Consider the following 23,552-nt stretch of genomic DNA (forward strand, 5'->3'; position numbering starts at 1 on the left):
TCTTAGCTGAGTGAATACCTTTAAGAAAATGTTCTTAATAGATCTTTAGTGGAATGAGAGAGATTAGTTTCTTTCCATTTGATAAAATAGAGGATGAGTGCCAAATCATGATTAATTGTCGCCGAGTGGCTAAGGAGCTAACTGCATGGCTACAATGGTAGGAGGTAGGCTACCATAGCTACTGGTAATGCAGCAGGTATTATTTTCAGCCAGTCCCTAATTGCCTTAGAGGAACTTATTAAACTGAAATCATTATTGTGTGAGGAACTATTCACGTAGAGTATCTCCAGAGTGATCAAGATGATCCTGCTGTGGGCTACAATATAGATCAGTAAATGTGAAGAGTGGTTTTGTGAGGAAGTTGGCATTTTGAGAGCTTGATTGGCAAGGGATGGGTCTGCACAGTGTTCTGTATTTTAGAAAGATATTAATAGCAGAAATAATGGCTGATTCTTTTTTCAAATATTTGAATACCCAAATCTATTCAAAATTTGAATACTCCAAAAATCACACTTGACTCAAGTAAAGTGTAACAAATATCTCTCACGTCTAGATTCTTTGAAAGCACCCCCTAAAGCTCCTTCTCGAACATCTCTCAAAATTTCTCTGTAGCATTGTTTGGTGGCCCTCATTGGCACGGCAAAGCTCCTTCTCGAACATCTCTCAAAATTTCTCTGTAGCATTGTTTGGTGGCCCTCATTGGCACGGCTTCAGATATATGAATTAATTTAATGAAAATAAGACCTATATTCCATCTCAGAGAATGTCCAGATCTCGTTAATACTAATGGATGCTACACATGTGCACTGACAACAGCCTTACAGGGTTTATGGACTAGTGATTTACCATTTATGCAGGATGATACTAGTTTTACAGCATGCATACTTGTCTCAGCATTTCACCTGAGAAACACATAGACTTGCAGCTGGACAAAAGTGGATTAAGTAAAAGAAACTTTCTCCTTGGTCAATAGAATGCTAAAAATGTGTATCACCAGAGCAGATTTTAGGAAGGGAGTTCTGTCTTTCAGCAAATGGTCCTTGTTTGGGTCTGCCCTGAAAGGAAACGGCACCATTCCTAGCCTGTATGCCTAACCAGGGTTAGCTGATGCTGATAACCTTGCCTATGAGGTGAAACTGGGAAGTTCTTTGTGTACCCTTTTCCTCGGGGAGTCAGAAAACTTGACTGTGAATTATCAGTGAATTCACTGTCAATAATTATCCTGTGAATTATCTCTTATTTCCAGGTAGACTGTTTTGCTCTGTGGGGTACTTCTTACAGCGGCTTACTAGCAACTGCAGTTCTTACTGTAAATTAGGTATATAACATACATATATATTTAAGTAATTTGTATATAACAAATTACTTAAGATCCAGGTGTGCGGGTATCAGTAGAGGATATTTTACTGCTATTTTGAGGCAACTCTTTAAATCTTGGTTGTAACATTGAATTCATCCCTATCTCAGCGTATGTGTACTGGAACACTTAAATAGCTTATGATCATTGTCCTGTTAGCTCAAATCCAATCAAGAGGTAAGAAAATGATGCTACTTTCCCTTTGGGTTTTTTAGCAAGTACTAAGGGACAGAGTGCTGCAGAGGTGCTGCAGACTATTCAACACATTGGAATGAACAGTTGAGGGAACTACTTTCTTAGTTCCTCATCTTCAGCTCCTGCTGCTGCTCAGTAGTTGGTGGAAATGACACCTTTGGCCTACGGTTCTTAATACATAAGTCTTAATGGTTTATCACTTAATCTGTTATTGTGTAGTACATCATCAGAAGGGAGTATATAGGAATGAGGAGTTTAAATGAGCTTTAAGATAAAGACAAAAGAAGACTATGCTGAACATCACACCAAAATTTTTGCTCCTTTGCTTCTTACTCATGTTTTTCACTAGAGAGGAGGAACTGTGACCATATATACGTTCCCGTGTGAGAATTTGTGTTGCAAAGTGATGGCTAAAATATTTTACATTAAAACAGAGCAGATTGCTGATGGCAACTCCTGCATAATGAAGGAACACAATGAAGTTCATATTGCTCTTCAGGTCTGTTCTATTTTCATAGCTTTTTTAAAAAAGTAGAAAATTGCATAGTATAATTACAAGTTCATTTGCATTCATATTACAAGCTGTGAGCTAGTACAGTCTTTTATATTTAAAAAATATCGTTAGCATGTGTGACTTGCATCCACAAATTTCAGAAATGGGAGTGAAGCTTACACTTACTCAAAGTTCCTTCTCTTCTTAGTCACCAGCTAGCACCTTTCCTGTAAATTGCAGGACCTCATTGAGGCCAGCAACATGGTAAATGCAACTTCATTTTGTAGTGTAATGGGCAAGGTTGTAGAGCAGTTGATTTACTTTTCCCCAACAAAAAAATATGCCTTTTGGGAACCGAGGATCACCACCAGTTCACTGGACTTAACAGACAAGCATAGCTGCATCTCATATAGAGGATGCTGCCTATCATTTCCTAATGGAAAGGTAACTTCTGTTACTTTATTTTTTCTTAAGTTCTTTGTCTTCCTGAGGTGGCAAAATCCTCACCAATAGAAAATGTTGCTGCAGTTAAGTTTACTACTAGGACTTAGTTTTTTAATCCACATTAGAATAAGGGGGTTCAATTGAAAACTCTGCCTTTCATTCCTGTAATAAATGGAATTGAAGAAAACAGGCCTATAGTAAAAGTCTCCATTCCATCAACTACTTCTATAAATGTGGTATGACTTTTGAAGTGCATTTTTGTTACGTCATAAAGGTTATTGGGTGACTTTATCTTTTGTGCTTAATGCCTAATGTGCTACAGAACAAATAATTGAGGGAGACGAAACTGAAACATTGGAGAATTTTACCGTGTCTCTGCACGTACCTTCAGTCAGCCTGTTTGCTCAGCCTTTCCCGCCGCTCTGGGGTGGGCGCGCCTCGCCCTGTGAAGCACGTTGCCACGTTGGTTCCCGTCTCCTGCCTGTCAGTTGGAGGTAAAACAACCTGTAGACATCTTTCTGCGTTGTGAGCACCTTGGCGATCACTCCTCGGCTGCCACCTCAAGGGGTGCATGCCAGCAGGTAGGTATTGGTGTAGCGTAAGATCTCGCCCGTAATTCCTGATCGGATCGGATACTCTGTGATGGTTTGAGCCCTCTTCCCTGTCAGCCGAAGGAGACGCTGCCACTCAGACCCAGGAGGGGAATCAGATCTATCTGGAGGCTGCAAAAAGCTTTTCTTTTAGTCGTTTACCTCAGTTAGCGAGAGCAGAGCTGCTTTTATGCCTTAATTGGAGATAGTACCACCAAAATAGTAATAACCCTGTGAACATACTTCTCTTCTGCGTGCAGAACCCTTTCAGGAAGTGCATGACAGCCTCTGTTTTCCGTGGGTCTCCGTTTGTAAAGAAGCTGTTATCACAGAATAAGTTTAATGGGTCGTGAATTTTGTGTTGAAAGGAGAGTCTCTCCATGACTTCTGATCTGCCTGCAATAGACTTATTGGCTCGGCAGCAAGTGCATTAGGCTAAATACGCTGCCTCCATTGACTCTGAAGGTAACAGCCCTAAATGCCTCATTAAATTTTCATGGGTGACTGAGAGAAGCCATGAGAAAAACACGCCGCTAGCAGCGGTCTGGCGGCGGGGGAGGGCGTGCGCCACACGGGCCGTGGGCCACCGGCTCCCGAGGGGGTGGCCCGGCTGCGGCCGCCGCTGCGCTGAGGGGCTTGGGCGGGGCGGGGGTGGGGGGTGGCGGCGCTGGGGGGGGTCACGCGTGGGCAGGGGCCGGCCGGTCGCCCTCACTGACCGACTGACCGGCTAAGTCAGTCAGTGAGGGCGGGAGAGCGGCCGGTCAGTCGGTCGGTCAGTCAGTGAGGGCGGGAGCGCGGCCGGGCCGCCCTCCCCGCGCCCCTCCAGCCCCTCGCCCCGGAGAAGCCCCTTCCACCGACACCGCTAGGTGACCGCTGCCCTGGCGGGGGCCACCAGCCGCTCCCTCACACCAGGCTGCCCCAGAGGCGAGTGACGGGTTGGGGGCGAGCGGGCGCGACGTCGGTCCGTCGCCCGCCCTTCAGCTCGGAAAGCCCGGCCAGGCTCCCCTCCCCCCCCCCCCCCCTCCATCCCGCCCCGGCCGCCCCCCTTCTCCCTGCCCAGCTACACCAACGGCGCCGAGACCCCCCAGCCCTGGGAGAGGAGGAGGAGGAGACCGACCCCTCATCAGCAGCTCTCCTCCGCCACACACACCTCCCTTTTCCCCTCCCTCTGGCCTCAGCGCCGCACTGGCGGGGGCCGGAGAGGGCAGGCAGCGCGGGAAGGCGGCTCTCCCAGCATGGACGAGCCATGTGTATCCTAAGGAATAACAGCAGCTGCTGCGCCCACGATGGGGAGCAGAGGAATGCGAGGAGGAGAGGGCTCGCAGGGGCAGGTGAGGGTGCCGGCTCCCTTCTCCCTTCGGTGGCCGGGAGGGGTGTGTGCCTGTACCCGGGCAGGCGCGGCAGCAGGTGCGGGGCGGGCGGCTGCGCCCCGGGGTGCGCCGGTGGCGGGGTGCGGGGCTCCCTCCAGTGAGGGGGGGATCCCCTCTTCCCCGCAGCAGGAACAGCAGGGCAACCGGTCTCCCAAGGAAGTTTTTTATTTTTACCCCGTCCTCCCCGCAGCTCTCTCCCGTCACCCGCAGGCGGGGGGAAAGGGCTGGGATCTCTTGCGAGTGGCGGTAACTTGCCGGCTGGAGGGGCGCGGGGTGCGCGGCTGCCGTCGCCCAGCCGAGCGGCGGGGCACAGGCGGCCTCTCGTCCCCCACCAGCCCGGACACACCGTCCCCGGGAAGGCGGGGGGGGGGGGGGAAGACAAAAAAAAATGGAAGAGGGACCCACAGACGCGCTGGGCTGCGGGCGGTCCACCGCCGCGCCCCCCGGGCCGTGCCGGGGGACGGGGGTCCCCGGGGCCGCCCCGCGGGCTGGGCGTGCAGCCGCTCCGCGCAGCTCTCGGTCGCTTCAGCCGCAGCCGCCCTTTAGCTGGGAGCGCCGGTCGCGCCTTCGGTGGCGGTTGCGCCCGCTCCCCTCAGCGCCGTGCCGGGGGAGGCGCCCCCCGCTGCCCGCCAGGGCCGCGGCGCCGGCGGGCAGCGGGCAGCGGGCAGGGATCCCGGCGGGGCTCGGCTGCGCCGTCGCTGCCGTCCCCGGGAAGGTGCAGAAGCGGCCGGAGACGCCGCGCAGAGGATCGGCGGGGAAATGGCGCCCGGAGCTGAGGGGCGGCGGGCGGGGTGAGGGGCGAGCTCGCCCCGCAGTGCCTGGGCTCGGGAACCGCTGCGGGGGGGAGCCCCGGGCCTCGGTGTGCGAGCAGAGCGGGGCTCCGGCCAGCAGCTGCTGTGCGGGTGCCGCGGGTCCGTATAGCTCTCCTTTACAGCCTTTACTTTGTAAAAAAACCACAAACCAACCAAAAAAAACCCCAACCAACCCGTGTTTTGGGGTGCTGTTGTTGTTGCGCACGGCCACCAAATCACCAGCAACATCTTAACTAGAAGCTACTTGCATTAGCTTCAAGTTGGGAAGGCACCGCTGCTCGGCCGCCCTCCGCGGGCCGGGGCGGGGGGGCGGCCCCGCGGGACCCCCGAGCCAGGCCGCCCCGCTGTGCCGTGCGGGGTGCCCTCCGCGGCTGGCGCGTTGACCGTGCCTCCGGATGGTAAAGCGGGGAGATGGGGGCCGGGGGCCGGTAACCGTCTGAGCAGTAAATAACAAAGCTCCTTTCTGGTTCGTAGGGTCGTGGAGCTTGCAGATGCGTGGGAAGTTTTTAATTTCCATCCGGACTTCTGTTGTATTGTACGATTCATACCGGTTAATCGTTAGGTCTTTCCCCAAAGTACTTTTAAAAGCAGAGTCCTTGGAACTGTTTGCCATTTGTCTAAATTCTGAATGCATGTCTGAAGCATTTAATCATGTTTATTGTTTTCAACCACTCAAACGGAATAAAAATTACTTATCGTTGATGAAGCTTATCTTGCAAGCTGTTTCACAGTATGTTTCCGTTGCAAGACACAGCGCTGTGTTAAACTACTGATGATTGTATTGTTTATTGTTCTTTCATTCTCCACCCCCCACTCCCCCAATGCCAGTGTCAATCTGTTCCTTACTACTATACTCAAAAATAATGGAAGAGCAAGTTTTCACCACTTAGTTTGATATTACTGTTCCTGTCTGAGATTTGTATCTTTTATATTTGCTTTTAAGCTATTTTTCATTGAGTGCACTAAAGGCAGCTGATATATTAAAAAAGGAATTAAGGTGCAAAGCTAAAAGGCGCTTTCAAACTCTTGAAATGAAACTGTAGGTTGAATTAGTGCAGGATTCACAGTCATTGTTTATTTCTGTAGCCAAACACATAATGCCTTTCTGAAGTGTAAGATTCTTTGCCTTTTTGTCATTACCACTTTGTTTCGTTACACATTTAAAATGCACTGTTCACATTGGTCTAGAAGTTCAGATTTATTGCTTAGAGTGTTTTGATACAGGTGCTGATCTTGGACTGTACCTCATACGTGGTTTTGCTGCACTTTAACAGTATCTCAGCACAGTGATGGAGGACACCGTCATGTTTTCTTGTAGGATTACCTTTGGGACTTTAGTGACTGCACACATCAGTGGTTTCATCTTAGGAGGATTGAAATTGATTTTCTTCTTTTTCTTTCTTTTTTTTTTTTTTGGTGTGGGTTTTTTTTTTTTTTCCTCAGCTATTGAAAGACCCTGTGCATGTCCTTTGGCCCATTGCCTCACATGATGAAGTGATGCCAGTAGTGGCGGATGTAGACTTGAAGTAGCTACTACTAGGACCTCAAAAGTAGAGGTACCAGAATGAACACATTGTCCTGGTGGTCAGCCTGCTTGGTTCTTTGGACAAGGCACAGTTTTTTAAATGTGTATCAAAATAATTTTAAACCATCAACCTTGTGATTCTTTCCTAATACTTTTGAGAAGTCCTTGCTCAAGTAAAGCACGTGAAGGCTGACCTTCTGTCTCATCCTTAACGGGCCTGTTTGCTTTTAAATATTTTAGATTTCAAATTTTACAGGATAGTTGTATTGAACTTAGCAACAGCTAAATATTGGTTAAGTGGGAGAACCTCTATTTTTACATTTTAAAGTTTACATTTTAAAGTGATGGCAAATACTAGTTAAGAGGAACAAGATTTTTTAGACTTTATAGTTTAAATTAACTTTCCCAGTCAATATTTAGTCAAGGTCTTCATGGTTAAAGTTAACTGTCCAAGTCAATGTTTAGTCAAGGTAATGACTTGGTTTTTATATACACTACCCAAGCATTCTTGCAAAATTAATCAGAGTTGCTGGATGACAAAATGTTTGCTCAGCCAATTACTTAGGAATAAAAGTACGCTATTACTTTGACTCTTGTATGTCCTGTACTATTCGATATCGTTTCAGCGGCGCTTGTCTTTAGCCCTTCTGCTGCTTTGTTTGTTCAGTACTAGTTCTGTCTTTAAAGCATTTAGCTGCCCAGTGGATTTGTGAGATAAAGTAAGTTATGTACTACCCTGTTTTTAGGGGTAGGAAGCTGAGGTGCAGAGATGCCAGGTGTTGGCTTCCAAAAGGAAGTGTAAAGCCTTGCAACGTGTAGGGCAGCAGAAGCAACATTTATGTATGTAGTTCCAGGAAAGTCTTTCAAGAGCTGGTGCTGGGCATCCAGCTACTCATACGGTGTGCTGGAAGGAGTGGGTGCTTCTGGTAAAGAAATAATTGGATAAAATACGGAAACAGTTTTGGTGTCTGGGACAAAAATGATGAAATTGGGTATGTTGACATTGGTGCTTACAGTGCAAGATTGAGGCATATTGTGATCTGGGAAAGAACTGGTAATCTCTATTGCAATTCTTCCTTTCCTGGGGTTGAACCAGGATCTTCTTTCTTCTAGGTTGTTGTCACTTAAGTCTCTTAAACTGACACTAAAATCACAGTCTGGACTTCAGTTGTGCCAGTAGTTGTTTTCTCTCTCTCTCCCCCCCTTTTTTTTTTTTTTTTGTACCACTTGCAAATGCATTCCATGAAATTACATGGGTATTAGAGTAGATATTCATTAGGATTTTACTAATCTGAACCTCAAGTGCTGTTCTGCAAATTTGCCAGCCTTTGTAAGGGGGAGTGCTTGACTTCATCAGCTGCACTGTTTTATTATGAGTATTTTGATACAGTAGAATGAAAAGCATATATTCTAAACCAAGTAATTAATCAGATTTAAACGTTTTCATTTTCATATTTTAATTGTCACGTTTTTGCCCTTAACATTAGTTTTTGCCCAGTCCAGCTACAGCAAAATTGCATTTCATGGTGGTGGTTTAAGAATTTCATCCATGAATCTATCTTCCATTTCTGTTTCAAGGCAGTAGAATTGTCACAACTTAGAAAAAGTGAGTAAACCCAATACTGTAAGTCACAGGAAAGCTGCCATGCTACTGTGTGCAACCTCATCTGTGTATCAAATCTTACACAAGCACCAAACACATTTTTGAGTGTTACAGGTATAAGCGGTGTTTGTTGGTTTCAGCTGTGCAGTATGAGACTTCCTGTTCTTCTCGGAAAGAGTTTCAGTTGTTTGAGCAAGAAACATTGTAAGAAGTTTTTGTAAAAAAGGTTGTAGTGACAGGTCCTTAATGCTCTTTCTTCTCAGTGGTTCAGTTACACAAATCCTCTGCCAGAATCTGCTAGCATGAGCTTTGCTGGTTACCGTAGGATTTGTGCAACTTGTTTTCCGTGGTGGATCTTTTCAAGACTTGTACCATTTTGAAGGACCAGATCAGAGAGGGACCTGTCAGGTTTTGTCTCTTTATCAGTATATTGCTTTTTGAGGAGTCAGTGGAGCTCATACCCTGGAATGGCCAGTTGTGTGTCTTTGCAGGTGCAAAGGCTGTAGGCTGTCAGGTCCCCAGCTGTGGGGAAGCAGCTATCCAAGACCTAGCTCTTTAGACTCAGTTGCGTGCCCTAACCATATCCATCCACAGTGGAGCAACAGGACTGCTAAAGGGCTACTTGTCACATCTTGCTCTGATTCAGTCCTCTTCTAAGATATGTGAAGTATTTGGCATGCTCTTCTGGCCCTTGGAGGCGTGAAGATTTACTTTAGTTGCTTATAGAATCGGAAAGGATGGTAATTGTGGGTAAGGTTTTAAAAATTCAGTGTTCCTGAGCAGGAGAAGCCTGCTGGGGAGCAGGCTCAGGGCAGAGTTTCCAGCCTGTAATCCTTTGCACTTTCTACAGATAGTGCTTCTCCTGGCATTCCATTACTGTTGGTTTAATGAGGATGCAGAAATTGTTCCTTTTCTTAAGGATATATACAATGTGAAGAAATAGGGCAGTGTAATACTTAAGTACACAGAAGCACTTGCAGTTTTTTCTGTAATTGAATTTTGTATATCTCTGTGTACAGATACATGTATGTATGCATGTGTTACATAGATGCAAAGATTTATTAGCTGCTCTTTTTATTGTAGCAAGATTTCTCAGCTCTCCAGATATTGTCAAGTGGTTAACATCCCTGCCCCCCCCCCCCCCCCCCCCCCCCAATACTGGTTACTCTTGTGGGTAGAAGAACATCAGTTTCTTGAGAGTCTTTGCAATTCCCCAAGCCTGAAGGCAAATGAATAGAAATTTAGTGGACCACCTAGTTCTTGACACAGAATTCTCCAAAGAGGAGTCTGACCTAATTTATATTGTATTGAATCAAATAATCCTATCATGCATGTGTGCTTGCCGTTTTGTTTTCTCTTAGCAGGCATATTGCTGTCTTGCAAAAACTTCAGATTTAGGTGTAAGGCAGTGTCCCTGTGGTTTCAGGAGGTGCTTTTCCTCAGTGGGTAGTTACTGGAAAATTACATTTAGAGGACATTGGTGAAAAGGCAGACAATCAAGAGATAATACTAAGGCTGCTAGAATTATTCATACTTGAATATGAGTGTATGGTTGTTTAGTACTGAGGGTAATCAAGAGTTCTCTAATACGAAGTCCTCCCATTATTACTGAAGGCGGAGCTGGAATCTCCCCAAAATGCTTTTTCTTGTAGCATAAAGCAGTATAAATATCTTTGTCATCAATGTTATAGGGATACTGGTAGGTGTGCTTTGCTGTGGGGTGATTGCTGCATTTCCTCTTCACAGGGTTGCTGATGATAAGTGGTACTGAATGTATTTGTTGGGGCCAGCATGCTTTGAAGCTAATTGGGAGCTGATTAGCATCCAGGCACTGCAGTTGTGGCCTCTAAAAGTGGTTCCTAGTTTGCAAATCCCTTTTCAGGTGTTTTTCTCTAAGTAGTAGCGCCCGTAGGTCTATCTGTATTAGGTCCCAAGGTGCGCTCAGAAGCTTATCAATCAATCTACGTATGTTCATGTTTTGGAAAAGAACTTTTTAAACCTACACAGTTTTATTCTTGGAAAGCTTAGGAAGGTTGTGGGTCTGCAGAAATCCAAGATCATAGCAACAGTTACATGAAAACAGCTCTTTGGTTTTAGAATAAGTATCCAGCTGCAAGACTCTTATGCTTATTCAGTGTCATTCAGGGAGATTTTGCTTCATCTCTTTTGACAAGAGTTGCTTTTTTGCTTAAAAGTGTATATCTTCTCTTTTAAAATGTAGTGTTTAAAGCCTTTCGGCTTTCCAGTTAGAGTTTGTTTACCCCTCCTCTTCCATTTTACAACAGCTGAGCATAAACCCCCCTTCAGAAGGGATGAGTGATTAGCGAGTTAATATGTTTGACAGTCACTGGGTGACTCTTCTTGTTTTAGCTCTCTGCAGAATAAGAAAGGTCTTACTTCTTTTCCAGCTGTGGAACAAATTGTATGTGGTTACATTTTTCTTGGACTGTGTGTGGTCAACATGAGAGAGAGGACAGGAGATGCACTGTATAGCGTTCTTAGCCCATGCAAATGGTAATCAAAACCAAAAGAGATTCCTTGATGGAATGCCCACAGTGTCACATCGCTATGGTTATTCCTCTTCTGGCCATCTTTGAGATTCACAACATACATAACTAGGAAGAAAATCCACAATCTAAAAATGATCAATTACAAAACTTTAAAATATTTCTTTATAAAATGGAAAAATATGCAGACTGAACAATAATGGGCATTAAGAATATCAGTTGATGTAATATTTAAATACCACTAAATGATTGGAAATGCATGTGTTCCAGTAAGCACAAGAAGTTTCAAAAGTTGCTGTGCGTTATGCAGTGTTGCTATATTCAAGTCATGGGAATTATTTTTTATTATTATTTTATCTGGTCATCTGGTTTCATACCTGCTCTCATACCAACTGTTGTTGGTGAAAAGTTGACTCATTAATGGACAGCATAAAGTAGCTTCTTAAACATATGGATGTCTTAGTTGTACCTACCAAAAGTAATTTTATTGATCAATTGAAATGTTTAAATGAGATTATTGACATTTGTAGCTTCACCTTTAGAATTTGGAAGTGCAAAATCTTTAAGTGTGCCCATTTGAAAATGAAGAACTTCAATTACCGGCAATCCAATTGATGCAGTACACATTTCTTATTTTTCTTTTACCTAACTCTTCTATACTGACAGGTGGGTTACATAAAGAATAGCAGGCATCATACTGGTTGTTTCTCAACCTAAAGGATTATAAATATTTTTCCAGGACTTGAAGTAAGTGAGGGGAAAATGTGGGTGATCTTTGTATTCTGGAAAAAAAAAAAAGTTTCATTTCTGTCCCTAGTTACTTGAGATGCAGCTCTTAATAAACTATGCTAAAATGGCACAGAAAAAGAGCATTTCAACTTGCTTAACCTTCATTGGATTTATTCAGGTGCCTCAAGTAGTCCCTGAGATCAAGCCAGAATGAAGAGATCCAAGCCGGCAGGATTCAGTGCTCATGCAGAAGCAGACAGTGTGTTAGTAATCTGACAGCATTTCCAGGACCTGTCAGTCTCTGCCTGGAGACTGGCCATAACAGTTCAATTGGCATCTGCTTTTTGCCAGATTAACATGTAGTAGGTCACTTGAGTTCTCCCCTTACTGTGTTCATACCTTTCCTTAATTCTCTTTCACAGTAATCTGTCAGTATTGATGGGAGGAAAGAAGAATTTCCTCTGTGTTTAGAATGGTGGGGATTTTTAGCGTGTAGTTAGCATGAAGAATTTCAGCTTTATCTTTTTTTTTTATTTCCTAGAATAACCTTTACCATCAAATAATTTTTAACATTGTATTTTGCTTGTGGCTATGGTGGTGTAGGAGACTCTGCTTCCTAGGTCTTTGCAGGCTCTTGAAGTTAATGGTGATGGGCTGCTCGTGCACTGATAGCTTGGACTTCAGTGCATTGCTGCAGTAGAAGACTCAGGGCTAGAATTTCCAGCTAGCTACACGATTAAGCCAAGCATAAGTGTAAGTAGGAAAAAAACCTTAAATACTTTTAAACTTTAATGCAATCCAGCTGATATCCATGAAATTGCACTGCTATTTAGTTCATCAGCAGTCAGTGCAGTGAATATTTTATTAATATTTCAATTTTCCCTTTAATTCCTTTATGTAACAAAATACACAGTTTTATTGTAACTGCCTTTTATGTGAGTTTTCTTCAGGCTCTGAAGCGTATTAGTAAATTCAAACCTTTTAATGGCAGGAGTAGATGACCTGTTAGGTGTTCATGTCTTAACATAGCAGCTATACCACTAATATCAAGGGTGTTCCCAGTTGGTAGGGAGTTTCCCCCCTTTTTTAACATAATGAAGGTTTTTCCATGCTAGGATTTGCTTCCCTAAATGTGTATGCATTCTAAAATTTGGTCAGTGTGCTACAGTAACACTGGTAGTATCATTTGAAAATGTTAAGGTCCTTTTTATTGTTTTAAAACACCTGGTAGCTGATTGCAGTAAAGACTCCCCTTTTTAATTACACTATAATTAATACAAAACAAATCAACAGGAAGTGCTACTTCACACAGCGTGTTGGCACTTTACTAAAGTTTAAGAACAGTAAAAAAATGTCAGTGAGCTTAATAGGTTATTTTATAAATGTGTGGGGTTTGTTTGGGTTTTTTTGTGTGGCTGCTGAAGTAATCAAATCTCCGATTTATGGCTTCAGGACAGTTTTCCACCTACCATCCCTGTGTGATAGTTTTCAGATATTCAGACCCCATTTTTCTTCCTTCTGAAAACAAGGGAAATAAAATGTTTGAGAAGTCCTAAAGAGGGTAACAAACAGAATTGACCACTTACTGTTCCTGGCACTCAAATTTTATGATCCTTGCTGCCCTAGTGATAGAGCAAGCTATTCAGAAGCACTGTGTGAGAGTTACAGCTGATGAAATTTAGTCAAGTTCTTTCAAATCAGAAGAACTATGCTGATTTACATCAAGTGAGGGTTTGTATGCTGTTGCTATGTTACATTTGTAGCAAACGCTAATTGATTTTGGTGCATACAGATCCTCAGAGAAAAGTGAGAATTGTTATTGAGTGGATCCCACTGTGCCAAGCTTCAGTTCGTGGATTTCAGTGCAGGGTGATCCTGGAGAGGACATGAAATCCTCTTTATGCTGTGAAACAACACTAGAAAAATAACTACCGAGCCGCAAAACAGGTCTGAGACTTCAGCACTCCCGATTTTGGGCTTGACAAAGAACAGCATGTGATTTTCATAAAGAAGCTCTCTGCAGCTCTGTTTTTTGTGGCAGAACTGTTGATCCAACGAGCTGCTTACATGTGGTTGTCCCTATTGAATGTAGCATTTCTCGTGTTCCGTTCTTGCATAATTTGTTCAGTTGGGCTCTTGGATAAGCTGAAGAGATGGCAGGACTCTCCATGGGATGGTTCTGTCACTTGCCGTTCTTTGTAGAAGCAGCCTAGTTTGTTAGTTTATGCCAGATACCCACTCCTGACAGCTAAAATTTAGGTTAGAAGAATCCTGTTCTCAGGCACTGAATTCCAGTTGCCTTGCTTTCTCCAGACAGCAGAAATCCAGGGGAGCAGATCATGTGCATCAAACTTCGAAATATTGCTCAAGCCTGTGTAGAGAACTCACTCTGTTCTTTATTGCAAAGACCATCTTTAGTTCAAAGAACAGATTGCAAGTGACCCGTAAATATTGTGGGTGGCTGATTCTGCTAATCAGTATTTTTAGATGGAACTTTTTGGTGGAGATGGGAAGTACAGTACAGAGAAGGAAAATAGTACAGGTAGGTGTCATTTGTTTTGTGGATCCAGTAACACAAGAATTAATTGTCTTGTTGTTTTCTTTTTTGTGGCTGAAGTATGTACATAATTTGCACATAGACAATGCGTAAAGCAGTATAGTATCAATTTTAATGTGTATAATGGACTACCTCTGAGATTTTTCTTCTCACTTTGGTGGACTGTGCTGTATTATCTTTTGCTGCTTCACGGTGATTATTGATTTATTTCAGATAAGTACTCTATGTTGAATGATAGTGAATGCATTTCATTTTTATATGCGGTTATCTGTTTTCATGAGAGACTAACACTGGATTTTTTCAAGACCATTTAGGGTTTGATTGGTTATGAGAAGTAGACATCAGGAAACCACCAGAAATTGTGCTGGTTTCTAAGAAATTAGGGTATGTACAGTTTCTTGTCCAAAAAACATTCTGGAAATCAGCGTAGGGTTACTGTTGTGTATTCAAACAATATCGGAAAAAAGAAACTGGAACCAGGTTCTGTGAGGATGCCTTCCTGTTTCAGACATTAATGTTGCAGGTGTTAAGAATAAATTGAACTTTTGACCTAAGTTGTAATCAAGAACAATAGAATTAGTTTGTAATAGCTCTCCAGTTTTCACATTAATAAAATGTGGAAAAGTTCAGCCTAGAGTTACAGGAGATTGTTATAGAGGCCTAGTCACTGCTGATGTATTTCTGTTGGACTGCATCCTTAGCATTCTGGTACCACTGCACAAGATGCCGATGTGATGGCGTAGTGTATATTAATCTTGTTAAGTCCTTATGAAGAGTCTTAATTGTTTCAGCAACTACTTCCTGTAAGAAGCTGGCTATACTGGATGCATTAGGGAGAGCACAGTGCTAAATAGAATGAGTTATATATTCAGATGTACTTTAGCTTGTACTTTAGTTGCAAAAAGTGGAGAAAATCTTGTCTGCCTGTCTTGAAAGTATGGGGGATGATGTCTGGAGGAACAGTTCCAATGCCTGACAATTAATAATAGCACTTTGAAGAGAAGCTTTTAGCAGAAGATAAGCACATGGGTTACAGAGCAGTACAAAGAACAATGTATTTTTTGTGCTGTTTGTATATGTTGAGATCAAATAACTAATTCATAGGAGAACAGTTTATAAGGATGCAAGTAGAAGTTCTTCTAAATATTAATCTATTGTACCTGTTCTTCATTGTAATAAAAACATGAGAAATAGACATGGGAGACTAAAATGCCTTGCAACTTGTAGTAGAGTTCACAAAGTGCTTTTTAAAAACAAATTTCCTTTAAGTGAAAAATCCTAGTGTAACATTTTGGTGAGGTGCTAGTAATAACTTGTAATGATTCTTAATGTATGTCTGCGCAGTGTTGTGAGAAGGAAACTTAATCATGGTGCAGCAACTCAGTATGTCTGCAGTGCTCTGCAAAGAGCTTGGAGCTAAAGGAGTTACGGTCACTCATACTGAGGAGCAAATACCGTGTAAATGACTACTACAGCAGGGAGGAGGTCTAACTTACCTGTGGAGTATTGACCTAGGCACAGGAGAAATTAATGCCCGTGAGTGTAGGAGTCTGGTTGTGGTATGCAGCTTTTTTGCCTGAAGGAATCAAGGTTATTGGTTCTCTCCACTTCTTTAAAGATTAATTTGAAAGCTTATGAAAAAGATCTTAATAATATATATGTGATACATGTATTATTACATGAGAGCTATAAATACTTCTCTATAAAAGGAGGATCGCTAATGTGGTCTGTCTTGTGTTCTCATAACAATATACCACACTTAGGAAGAGAAACTCTCTGAATTTTGGCACCCAGGAAACAGTCGTATCGACCCTCCGACCTCCAATCACATGCCAATGGTTACCTTTTTAAAGAAGCCCATTGCATTTTGTTGTTACGGCCTTAGAAGCTACGCTACAGTGTACCCAATAGTACTTCAAAAATACCATGTGAAAAACAGCTTAGGAAAAAGTCACAGTACAGAAAAGAAACAGTTGCTATCATAGGTATAATATTTTATTATCCAAGGCCTCTCTTTCTATTCACTGAATAATTTGTATTTAACTAGTAACTTGTGAACCAGTGTAGTGGTCTGTTGATAAACTGGAATGGGATACCTTTTTAATTGTTGGTGTTTTCAAAGATGTTGTCTGCTGGCCTAATTCTTCAGGAGCGTGTGTATGTGTAGATGAATATGATGTGTATTCTTTTTTTGAACAGCCCAGTGTTTTTGTAGTACAAAGGGTTACATATTTCTAGCATTCAAAACCCAAACATAACTCTGAATCCCCTCCTGTGATAATTCTGATGGATCATTGATGCTTTTAAGACACTAATACAACCTGTAGAAGAATTCTTAGCATATGACAGAAATGTATCTTGCTTATTTTGAAGAAGTGGTGTTCACATATGTTCACAAAGGTTTGTAAAACTGTTCCTTGTAAATCTCTGCAATGATTGTAAGTCAGATAATTCATTGTAATGGAAACCTCAGCTGTTGTATTTTGTGAAAGCTTTTCCATGCATTTCTTCTTTTAGTTTTGCTCTTGCATGCTTTCCCAACACCTGTTGGTGTTTGAAAGATTGTTGTCACATTTCAGTACAAAGGTTTGGGTAAGAAAACAGCTTTTCCGATATTAACTAATCTTAGCAGTTAACTTTTCTAGTGTTAGAGATGTTCATCCTGCCATTAAGTGATCTTCATATATTAAAGTTGTTGATTCAGTTGTGTGTAGAAATGTGTTATGCTTAACATAAAAATGTTACTTGCCCTTGGTTTTGCACTGTGGTAAAACAGACATTGTCTTGCTCTAGTTTAATGCTTTATGCTGCTGTTGTGTAGCTGTAAATCTTACAGACAGGGGTTCTGTACCCTGGGGATTCTGTTTCACCTTGTACCCAAGTAAGCAGTAAGAAAGCTCTTGCTCTGCACAGAAACCTGTAGGCCTGTAAGCTCCACATTTGCCTCTGACTAAAATGCTTTCATATGTATTGAACATAGGTAGAAAATGTAACACTGCTTTCTAGAATGGCCATCATAGCTTTCTAATTAGACATTTGGATTTTTTTTCTCTTGTGACAGTGTTTAAATGTAACATATTAGCAATAATGTTTAAATTGATGAAGTGTAGAACTAGCAAAATGGGTTATGGGGAAAGGAAGTGAAAATATTATGAAGCATATGCCCTAATTTATGTCGTCTTAGAAAATTTGTATAATGAAATTAAGTATTTGAAATAATTCAGCTTACAGTACTCAACAAGTACAGCAGTGCTGGTGGGATGATCTTGCTTTTTAACATAATAAGTAAAATACAACTCCATTTTATTCACACTGTGTTGAGATCCATGTGCATCATCGAGACCAGATGTTTTTTGTCTTTCCTAGGGTGCATGAGTAGCTGTGGCAGCAGCTTCTGCTGTGTTCTTTGTGACCCTGCATAAAGGCAAATTTCATGCGTGTTCTTCATGTTACTTCCTAATCCCGGTTTTCTGGGTACCACAAGTTAGCTCTCCTTTCCTCCTGGCTTCTCATCTGGATGCATCAACTCTCTTACAGATGACTGTCTCCATCCACTTTAATCCTCCCCCTCCCCTGAAGCTGTTTTTACCTCTTGACTCCCTGTCTAAACCTCCCAAGTCCTCCATTATTAAATAACAGTCACAAATTCTTCCCTTCTGGTTCTTCTGGTACAAGACTTCACATCAAAGTGTATTCCTCTCTTCCCTGCCTCTGCATTCAAATTCAGCAGCTCACTGGATGCCTTAACAGAAAGGTGAACCTCTTGCTGTCAGTTCCACTGGCTTGTGTAATTTCAGTTCAGAGCAGTAATTATAAAGATAGCCCATTTTCCAGGACAACATTTAGAGGAGTATGCACATTTTGGTTCCTCTGGAGGTTGCAGGAGGTGTGATAGTGTAGAGGGATTTAGTTATAAAGGAGTCATCCTTGGGCAAGTGTAAAATACGTGATTTTTTTATTTTAGGTAGTTTGGGGTGGTTGGTTTTGGTTTTTTGGGGTTTTTTTTGGGGTGTGTGTGTTTGTTTGGGGTTTTTGTTGGGTCATTTTTTATTTTCTTAGGATTAGCAAGAAAACCAGATCTGTGATATGAAGAGCAAATGAGAGTCCCAATTTCAAAACCCAGAAAACCTTTCAAATGTAAGTTATTGATGATTATTTAACATGGTCAAAACACAGTATTTTCCTACAGTCTAAATCTTGGAAGTGATTCAACTCATTTCTCCTTCCTCATGTCCTGAAAATCCCCAAATCCAAAGCAGACACACTTGATGTGTAAAACTGTATCCTGAACAGTTAAAAACCTGGCAAAGTTGCAAGCAATTGAAAGGAGACTCTTACAGCGGGAAGTGCCAGGCAACCTTAACTGTAGGTACTCGTTCCAGCCCTAGCGCTGAGTAGAGAAAATTTAAATAGGTAACTTACAAGGAATTATTTAGCAATGTTACTGTTCATAACAGCATCATAAATAAATTGCTGAAACTTTTCCGTAAAATACCTGACCTTGAGATCAAAGATTTAAGAGGTAATTGGAAGAGCGTATTGTGTACAGGTTGTGTACTCATTAAGGTACCGAGTCTGGTGTTTCAGTCAGGGAACTGTAGGACAGCCTGCTGCCTTCTGTTACCGCATGCGACTGAATATTTTGAGGGCACGTGTTACAGCTGATGACTCCTGTGAGGTAGAGTGCAAAAGTCATTGATACCAAGAGTCCTGTTGACTCCTTGACAGGAGAACAGAGTTTAAACTGTGCTGGTGTTTGGGCCTTGGTGAGAAGAGGATTTGAAATGTGAGTGGCTTAGAAAATGAATCCAACTCTTACACTTAAGAAGTGATTGAGAGCTTCTGAAGAAGGAGGAATGCAGTGCATGTATTCGCAGCACTTGGGCAGATTCAGATGCTATGCCTTTTGTATTTGTTCAGCAGTTGTGGTGTTGGAATTTAGGCAGAGGAAGATATATGAATAAAAATAGTATTACTGTTCTTGGGCCCTCACTAGAGAATTCAAGGCATGCAAATACTAAGTCAGTGAGTGGAAATGTCATCCTTCAAAAACATATGAAGGACTATGATAGAAGTTTTGTGCACTTCAAGGTATCTGAGTTACAAAGAAAGCTTGTAGTTCACGGAATTATATCTATGAGTCTTTTAATATACTCAGAATGTTCTTTATCTCCTACAGAGCATTGCAGAATTTGTTTCCCTGGAGGTGTCTGAAGTAAGGCTAGAAAAATCTACCTGATCTTTAATAATCCCTCACACGCATGGTAATACTCCAGAATTGTACTATCATTGTATAATTTACACTTAAATCCTTTCATCTCTGTGTTCCCACCCTCGAAAAAATCCTTTTAGTGTTATAGGGAGCCAGTGATTGCATACTTAAAATGTTGGCCTTGTTGTCAGTTTAGATTCACCTGCTTAGACTGTGGGGGGTTTTTTTGTGTGGGTTCCCCCCCCCTCGATATTAAGACTGAAAAATACATTTCTCCCATTATAGTTAATAGATTCAGGAAGTAATTTGCAGATTGGGAAACAATGGATCTCATCTAATAAAAGCACTGCCTAGGTTATTCATAAGGAAGATGAACTTGTATTGTTAAGCTTACACATTTTACTCTTGTTGGTAGGCCATATATTGCCCTCCTGTGCTTTCCACTATTAAGCAGTAATGTTACTGCATTAGTAAAAAAGAATGCTGCTTTGACTGGCTTTCAAAACCACACACAGAATCAAATAATGTATTTTACTGAATTATGAAGAACTGTGTTATTTGTTTATAACTGCTCACTTTGTTATTGCTCTCAGTGCTCCATGTTACAATTTAATCACTGCTCTGCATCTCTTGAGTTCATGCAGGCTGGTGTGAGGCAGCGAAGGGACAAAGCAAAATGACTGGCAGTTAAATGTTTCAATCAGTCAAGGTACTGATTTATTTCTTTGAGGAGGAGTGTAAAGGAAATGAGAATGGCTGTTTTTTGTAACTGATGCACTGAATAGTCATCAGTTAAACTGTGGAGGTCATACATATGAGTTGAAATCTTGAGAAAGAGAAAAAAACAACACTAGAGTGTGTCTTATCATCCACACTGTGCACAGTCTTTGTGAAGCTTGTGATGTTCATCATGTCCTGAAAAGCCAGCACAAAGGATGAGTCTGAAATCCTTTCACTTACAGGGTTTTCATTGCAAAAGAAGCTATATGAAGACTTAAAAAGCAGGGTGTTAGAAATTCTTTGTTGTCCCTTTAGTTAGTATATGCGGCTGTGAAGTTTATAACTGTATTCAGGATGTTGGTACTGCAGAATGTTTAAACTGGAATGTCACTTGGCTAACAAATGAATTGGAGCAGGGCGGGTGGTATGAGTATCTATGAAAATGGATCCTTTTTGAAGTACAAATTATAACTCAACTAGAGCAAAAACAGGAGTAAAAGCATTGGCAGCATGTTACATCTATGCTTTAAAATTATTCATAGGTATGCCTGAGATGGGAATAGATACATGAAGGTTTTCATTACCCACTTTGATACAATAGAAATCATGTAATTTTACATTCCACCACCACCCTGGCTGAACTTTGTCCATTTAGTAGTATTTTTTTTCTTACCTTGAAGTACTATTTTTAACCTGGCAGAAAAATTATCCTTTTTAGATAGTCAAAACAATAAATATTTTGTAGCAAACTTGACAGCATTACCTGTTACTTACAAGACACAGAAAATTCAACCAAAGTTTTTGTTAATAGTGTATCATCACTTCTTTTGCTCAGTTCTGTATTCTGTCTGAACTCATACAGCTATAAAATTCAGAGGAAGCAAGCAGATAGTTTTGAATGAAATTAGGTCTTTCCAAGACTTTAAACCTCCAGAGCCCACTGAAAATCTGTGCTCAACAATCATTACTTTTACAGCAAGAAAGATACCTTACCTATCAAGAGATTGCTTTAGTGGGGTATTCCCTAGAAATCCCACTGTAGCCTAGCCTACATTTCATGCTCTTTTTCTAACCTAAATCCTGAGGTTCTCAAACAGTTTCATAAAATGTGTGCACTAAAATCTGATGAAAATGTGGCTACCTACAAAAAAATAGAACTATTTTAAGAGAAGCTTTCAGTGCTGACAATAGAGAAACTTCCCACTGTCTTGTGGAAAACTGCACGGCTACAACCGTGACTGCGGATAGAGAAAAGGTGACTTGCCTCTTGGTCAGAGGAGAAATTTCCAGGCCTGCTGCTAAATGCACTCTGGGGAAATGAAGGTATCTGGGGTATGAAATGATAAAAACAGTCCTTGTAATTGTAGTGGCTGGATGGCAAAGGAGAAGCCCCACTTCTTAATGGCACTGATTTCTGGGTATTTTATACATGTTACATGTGCTGCACCCAGATGAACTGGTATTTCTTTTGATGACACCCATTAAGACGCAGATTTTGAGACCTGTTTTGTCTCTTCCACAGGGAATATGCACGATATGGTGATAGATAGATGTATGACCATGATAGTTTTGAAATATGAAGAAGAGACAGTGTGCTGTGGGCAAGAAACAGCTACTTCAACATTTCATTTCCCTCCTGTCTTTTTTTTTTTTTTTTTTTTTTCTGAGCTAACAGTCCATTCAGTCTGAATATAGATCTGTTCTTTATGTGTTGAACTGCATTATTTAGCCCGCCACTGCAAGCCAAGTTATGATGTCTGGAGATAAAATTGCTAAGTTGATTTAACAGAGCTTTGTTAATCTAGAATTTAATTTATATTTTCTCTTGGATCTGTCCATTGTAGGTTCTTTGTGTTTATTAAGTATGATTTTGATGAAAAGAAACAAATATACACTAATAGCAGCTATTTAGCTACCTCCTCAATGCCTGGGAGAAAGCTGTCCAGGAGACCGTTGTCTTGTAAAAAGCAGTTAGAACTTGCTATTAAGTCCTGTAGTGCCTGTGTTTGCACCACATCGATCCTTTAGAAGTGAGACACTGAAGAAGCAGATTTCTGTTATGCTCCTTGGCTGTGAGTAATTACTGAGAAATACAGAGAAGAATACCTGAGTGCTTTATTCATAATCTACTTAGTGGCTGCATTCCTTTTCCCTGCATGTTTTGAATACCATTTGCTAGAACGACCAGTTGAATACACAACCAGCTGCTGCCTAAAAAGATCTGCAGCGGTTAAAAATACTGTGCTTGCTGAGAGAGAGATCAGATAGTCTTCCAGAAGATTATGGATAAAGATTACATAAAAGAGAGATTTTGCAAGTCTGGAATGTGGTTTTCCTACAGTATCTATTTCCATTTTCTGTGAAATGACTTTCAATATTTAGGTTATTTCACATTTTGTTATAGTGTCTTGGATGGAGATCAGATTTGTGAGTTACAGCCTGAAAACAGGTTGAAATGGTTCTTGATGATGCCTGGAGTATTTGCAAGGTTTTAGCAGCTGATATAGTGCAGATGAGTACATAATACAAATAATAGCATTTATTATCTATATTGCCATCCCATTCCCCAGAACTGTGGAGATTGACTGGGGCCCTCCTTCCCTTCAGTTTCCCCCAGTGGTGCTAAGTACTTTATAAAACAGAAAAAAACCTCAAATTATGTTTTAGAATGCTTGATAGTAGAGACAGTAGCAATTTTCTGATGAGTAATACCAGAATGACGGGACTCCAGCTATCAGCTAGTCAGTGGTGTCAATACCCAGATACTGGTATCTTCCATCCCTTTCTTTCTCTTTCATTAAATTGCGCCATAGAAGATGTATTTGAGGTGAAATTTTAACAACAAAGAATTGGGTTTGGAGAACTGTGTGGCACTGCTTTAGGAGGGCAGTCTGGATACCCACACCACCCCCTCCCACAAAGATGCTTATTTGGTAGGAAAGTGTGGTGATGTAGATAGAGAGGGTCAGAAATGGGTGGAATAAAGTTACTAGTGGTTTAAGAATATTATGTGTGATTAAAATGGTAATCCTGGTGTTCTTTCTCCCACATCAAGGAGAGACATGATGAAAGAGGCCACTAAAATGGTTTTTGCAGTAGCATTGCGTATGATTATGAATGAAGCAAGACTTGGGATTTACAGACAAGAAACTTTAGTGTTTGACTTGTGAGACAGTAGCTCAGACAGGCTGTGTAGCTTTTAAACTAACTTGTGCGTCAGGATGTTCATAATATTGTACTGAACCTGGTCACTCAGTACTGTCTCTAAAAAGGGAGGGGGAAAAAAGTTTTCATAACTGCTATAAACTTGTAGCTTTCCTGTCTTCTTCAAGCAGCGCGTTCAGCAGACCTCTTGAGGCTGAATTTTACATGATGCTTGATCTGCTGCAGCTGCATGTAATCTCTGGCTGTGGAGCAAAGTAACCATCTCACCTGACT

General features: G+C 41.7%; 1 protein-coding gene across 4 annotated transcripts in view; it reads left to right on the forward strand.

The window, feature by feature from the left end:
- Positions 1-4,120: 4,120 nt before the first annotated feature.
- DAB1 (DAB adaptor protein 1) overlaps positions 4,121-23,552 on the forward strand; it is a 168,033-nt gene continuing 148,601 nt past the window's right edge. For 2 of the 4 annotated variants that reach the window (XM_056356020.1, XM_056356021.1), the window contains exon 1: positions 4,121-4,410. The gene's annotated coding sequence lies outside the window, so the exon portion shown is untranslated. The remainder of the gene's footprint in view (positions 4,411-23,552) is intronic. The other 2 variants (XM_056356026.1, XM_056356025.1) reach the window with 1 other exon arrangement.

This window comes from Falco biarmicus, chromosome 11 (genome assembly GCF_023638135.1).
Source record: "Falco biarmicus isolate bFalBia1 chromosome 11, bFalBia1.pri, whole genome shotgun sequence".
Classification (NCBI taxonomy): Eukaryota; Metazoa; Chordata; class Aves; order Falconiformes; family Falconidae; genus Falco; species Falco biarmicus.